Source organism: Podarcis raffonei, chromosome 6 (genome assembly GCF_027172205.1).
Source record: "Podarcis raffonei isolate rPodRaf1 chromosome 6, rPodRaf1.pri, whole genome shotgun sequence".
Classification (NCBI taxonomy): domain Eukaryota; kingdom Metazoa; phylum Chordata; class Lepidosauria; order Squamata; family Lacertidae; genus Podarcis; species Podarcis raffonei.
This window is the reverse complement of record NC_070607.1, coordinates 96,454,591-96,459,924: the sequence shown is the minus strand read 5'-3', so window position 1 is coordinate 96,459,924 and position 5,334 is coordinate 96,454,591. Positions and strand designations below refer to the sequence as shown.

Here is a 5,334-nt window from a genome sequence, read left to right as displayed (position 1 = left end):
GGCGCAGGTTTGGAGGGGAATCACAAATTTTGGGCTTCGTAATTATCCTTCCCACACGACCCCATTTCCGAAGCATCCCCTCCAACTCTCCACGTTCAACAGCCACACGCTGCTTTTGCTGTGTGCGCAGGATCAGAGCCCGCTCCCTTGCAAAGGCTTTGCAAAGCTAAATCCCAATTAAAAACCAATCGCAAGCTTTTTCCGCCATATTGCTGCACTGGCATCATGGTGCGCATGAATGTTCTGGCAGATGCTCTTAAAAGCATCAACAAATGCTGAGAAGCGTGGAAAACATCAAGTTCTCATCAGACTGTGCTCCAAAGTTATTGTCCAGTTCCTAACTGTGATGATGAAGCATGGTTACATAGGTGAATTTGAGATCATTGATGATCACAGAGCTGGGACGATTGTTGTTAATCTCACAGGCAGACTCAACAAGTGTGGTGTGATCAGCTCCAGATTTGATGTCCAACTGAAGGATTTGGAAAAGTGGCAGAACAACCTGCTACCTTCACGTCAGTTTGGGTGCATTGTGCTGACAACTTCAGCTGGCATCATGGACTACAAGGAAGCTAGGCGAAAACACGCAGGGGGGGAAATCCTGGGATTCTTTTTCTAAACTTGTAAAAACAGGCAAACTAATAAATTGTTCTAGGACTTGCTGATCAGAAGGTTGGTGGTTCGAATCCCCACGATGGGGTGAGCTCCCGTTGCTTGGTCCCTGCTCCTGCCAACCTAGCAGTTTGAAAGCACGTCAAAGTGCAAGTAGATAAATAGGTACCGCTCTGGCGGGAAGGTAAACAGCGTTTCCGTGCGCTGCTCTGGTTCACCAGTAGCAGCTTAGTCATGCTGGCCACATGACCCGGAATAGTAAAGTGAGATGAGCGCCACAACCCCAGAGTCGGCCACGACTGGACCTAATGGTCAGGGGTCCCTTTACCTTAATAAATTGTTCAAATAGGAAAAAAACAAAACCAATCACAAACACCCCCAAAATAATGGGGGCACCAAATATCATCATCATTAAGCCAACCCAATTTCACAGGGCACACCCCGGCTTTCGAATTCTGCACAATTGCTTAGCATAGGGGTTCCCAAACTTTTTCAGGCCCCCCGCTCCCTCGGGTCCACAAACTCATCTCCAGTGCCCCCAACCCATTAAAAAGCATTATTCAGAATAGCAGGTTGCATGACCTACTAAGGAAGAGCACGATAAAATTTGAAACGGTAACAATTAGCTGCACGTTTCTTCCGAATCCAGCTAAAGCTATTTAGTTGAATTAATTGGGCAAACTTGGGGAACTTGATCCAGTGAGAACAGTGTTTCAAAGACTGGCAAGTCATTTACACCTCCAGTGCCCCCCCTTGCTTCTTAGTTCCCAGTAGGGAATCCCCCCCAGGGGACAGTACCACCCACATGGGAATCACTGCTTTGGCAGGTTAGATGTTCAAATTTAAAAGGAACAGAAAGTGCGGGAGGAACAAGCATTTTGGTTTCTGGGAGCAGTCCTGGGCACAGCGTCAAACTATAGCAGAAGTTCTTTGCAAACTGCAAGAGGCTGGGTATTTGCCTGGTGCAAAACGTCTCACCTCTAGGTGATTTATTTTTATTTTTTTAAAGGCCTTTAAAGGTATTCTCCACTGAAGGCAGGAGGCGGCAGTGCACTGAGCCAGACTATCGATCCAGCCAGCTTGCCAGAGCTGTGCAACTTGACTTACAGATACCTGATTTAATTCTCAGGTCTGCTGTGAATTTACTAGATAGCCTTAAGTTGACCACTCACGCTCAGTGTTTGCAGCCTACATGGGAATACAGTGCCACCTCGGGTTAAGTACTTAATTCGTTCCGGAGGTCCGTTCTTAACCTGAAACTGTTCTTAACCTGAAGCACCACTTTAGCTAATGGGGCCTCCTGCTGCTGCTGCACCGCCAGAGCACAATTTCTGTTCTCATCCTGAAGCAAAGTTCTTAACCCGGGGTACTATTTCTGGGTTAGCGGAGTCTGTAACTTGAAGCGTATGTAACCTGAAGTGTATGTAACCCGAGGTACCACTGTAATAACCATACCGATCTGCCTTGCAGGCTGTTGTAATGGTTGCAGGAAAAGAGCGCCTATGAAGTTCTCGGAATGCTCAAATTATAATACAAATTATTTATGTATTGCATTTATATCCAAACTGCTTCTCCAAAGTGGTGCGCATTGGTCCTCTGCTCCTCGTTCAGACTCCACAACAACCCTGTGAGGTAGGTTTGGCTGAGAGACTGTGACTGGCTCAAGGCCATCCAGGGAAAGTTTCATGACCAAGTCTCTCCCAGGTGTTTTACAATGCTCTAACCACCACTGGCTATTATTTATCATCATCATGGGCAGCAATTTGCCAGATGGATGGGCCACCGTTTTGCTCAACTTGCAATTTTGCAGGCTCACATCCTCCGAGGACGAATGCTTCTGGCAATACCTGCTTGGAACCAAACTTCCACCTGCGTTCCCATGCAACCCTACCGGCTGGTCCAGGGCAGTTTGTTCTTCAGTTTGGCATTTGCCACCACCGTTTGCTCTGTGAAAAGTCCTGCGGCATCTCCTGGCTCCTGTCAATATCTCGGGGCCAAAAGCACAGCGTGAGCAAGAGGCACACGAGGGCACAAGCTGTACCCATTTCCCCACCTGGCACTTTTGATGAACCTGTATATGAGAACAGAGCAGGATCTGAAAGGTAAAGACTTTGTTTCTCATCCCTTAAGAGCAGCCCGGGGCTATATTGCCAAATCCTTTCATCTTAACCGTTTGGATATCTGGTATTCAAGGGTTTGGCAAGTTGCCCTTCTTGAAAGGATACCTCCTGTACAAAAAGTCTCTGAAGGGCCGAGCTCAAAGGACGTTTCTCTCCTCCCCCCAATAAGGCATAAATTTTTATTTCTTATACAAATATTGAGCCTAATGGTTACCTGGTGCCACCCACCTATGCAAATGTCTATCTCATTTAACACTATATAGAACCTTTACTCTCAGTAATGAAGCAGCTCACAGGTGGTGAATATCTCTATTTTTATATATATTATTTTGTAAAGGGAATATTTGGATGAGTTAATACTTTATTATCCCTTTGGAGCTATGTTATATCTCTGTGCATTCGTCCCTTCTGGCTGTGATGCTTTGTGGTTTATATTTTTTATTCTTTGCCTATGGAAGGAATGTCCAGGGACTGAAAGTCCCATGGGAGTAATCTTCTTGTTTTTATTTTAATTTTATATATTGTGATCTTTTCTGTGAACCGCTCTGAGACTTCCAGGCACATAGGTAAAGGGACCCCTGACCATTAGGTCCAGTCATGGCCGACTCTGGAGTTGCAGCACTCATCTCACTTTATTGGCCGAGGGAGCCGGCTTACAGCTTCTGGGTCATGTGGCCAGCATGACTAAGCCGCTTCTGGCAAACCAGAGCAGCGCACGGAAACACAGTTTATCTTCCCGCCAGAGCAGTACCTATTTATCTACTTGCACTTTTTGGCGTGCTTTCGAACTGCTAGGTTGGCAGGAGCTGGGACCAAGCAACGGGAGCTCACCCCATTGCGGGGATTCGAACCACCGACCTTCTGATTGGCAAGCCCTGGGCTCTGTGGTTTAGACCACAGCTGCACCTATACCTCCAGGTATAGGGCGGTATATAAATTCATTCAATCAATCAATCAATCAATCAATCAATCAATCAAATAACCTTGCATAGATACAAGAGACTCAAACCCCAGTCTTGGAACTGGGCACCATGCAGCCAGTGGCTGATTCATCCACCGTCCCCGGCTCTGATTTTTATTTTTATTTAACTGCAATTTAAGTTCCTTCAAACTGACAGCTGATTGATCTTTACTCAGGATGACTTACTGACCAGTCAGTCAATGCAGCAGCTCGCTGAACAATTCTCAAGGCCATGAAGTTAAGCAACTCCCCCTGCTGGTAACACAGGGAAGAACAGCTAGGTGCCCAAAAGGCACATTTAAGTAAACGTGGGGATATAACTGAAGTTTAGATATATTGGTCTAGATAACCCTTCGAGTCCCTCCCAACTCTACAATTATGAGATTTTGCTCTGTCTGGTTCCCTATAACCTCACTTCTCGCAATGAGGGAAACACCAGAAGGCCCTCGGCGCTGGATCTCAGTGTCCAGGCTGAACGATTTTAAAATTCTCAGACCAGGAGAGACCCTTCATGGCCAAGTAATTCCAGAAAGGCAGGTGGAGGAGTCCCCCGCAGGGCACCCTTTCATTCTCTCCCTCTGCCAAATCCGAGATTGGTTGGAGAGGCCGGCCCGCCCTGCTTTTCGTGAGTCACTGATGGCCAGGAGAAGCCCCAGCAGCTCCTTCAGGCAGCCTCTGCTTGCACAAGAACATTGAAGTCTGCTGGACCAGAATACCTCCGGGGAACCAGAGAGCAGGATTCGACACAAGTGCACCTCTCCCCCCTCAGGCATTTTCCAGCACCTGGCATTCAGAAGCAGGGCTGCCTCCGGCTGTCAAGCGCAGAGAACAGCTATTCCGGCCAGAAGCCATCAATAGCCCTTTCCTCCTCCTCTCAAAATTTGCCCAATTCTCTTTTGAAGCAATCTAGACAGCATCTTAAAAAGCAGAGACATCACCTTGCCGACAAAGGGCCGTCTAGTTAAAGATATGGTCTTCCCAGTAGTGATGTATGGAAGTGAGAGCTGGACCATAAAGAAGGCTGATCGCCGAAGAATGGATGCTTTTGAATTCTGATGCTGGAGGAGACTCTTGAGAGTCCCATGGACTGCAAGAAGATCAAACCTCTCCATTCTGAAGGAAATCAGCCCTGAGTGCTCACTGGAAGGACAGATCCTGAAGCTGAGGCTCCAAGACTTTGGCCACCTCATGAGAAGAGAAGACTCCCTGGAAAAGACCCTGATGTTGGGGAAGATGGAGGGCACAAGGAGAAGGGGACGACGAAGGATGAGATGGTTGGATAGTGTTCTCGAAGCTACCAGCATGAGTTTGACCAAACTGCGGGAGGCAGTGGAAGACAGAAGTGTTTGGCGTGCTCTGGTCCAGGGAGTCACAAAGAGTTGGACACGACTTAACGACTAAACAGCAACAGTTTTGTGTCTCCTGTGGGAGAGAGTTCCATAGTTTAACAGTGCCCCATTGTGGAGTTCCCCGACATGGTCTTCCAAAAGGAAAGCCATGTGCCTCCACTTCTGGGGCCAGCCAGCTGCAGCAGATCCTGCAGATCCCGCTCAGATCATTCGTGAGTCAACATCCACTCGCTCAACACACCGTCTCAGCCGATTCGGTGACCTCGTGAAAAAGACACTGCGGAGTCCGTCC

At 47.7% G+C, this 5,334-nt stretch overlaps 1 pseudogene; it reads left to right on the top strand.

Annotated features, from left to right (window-relative positions):
- Positions 1-210: 210 nt before the first annotated feature.
- LOC128416657 (40S ribosomal protein S15a-like) lies at positions 211-652 on the top strand (annotated as a pseudogene).
- The last annotated feature ends 4,682 nt before the right edge of the window (positions 653-5,334 follow it).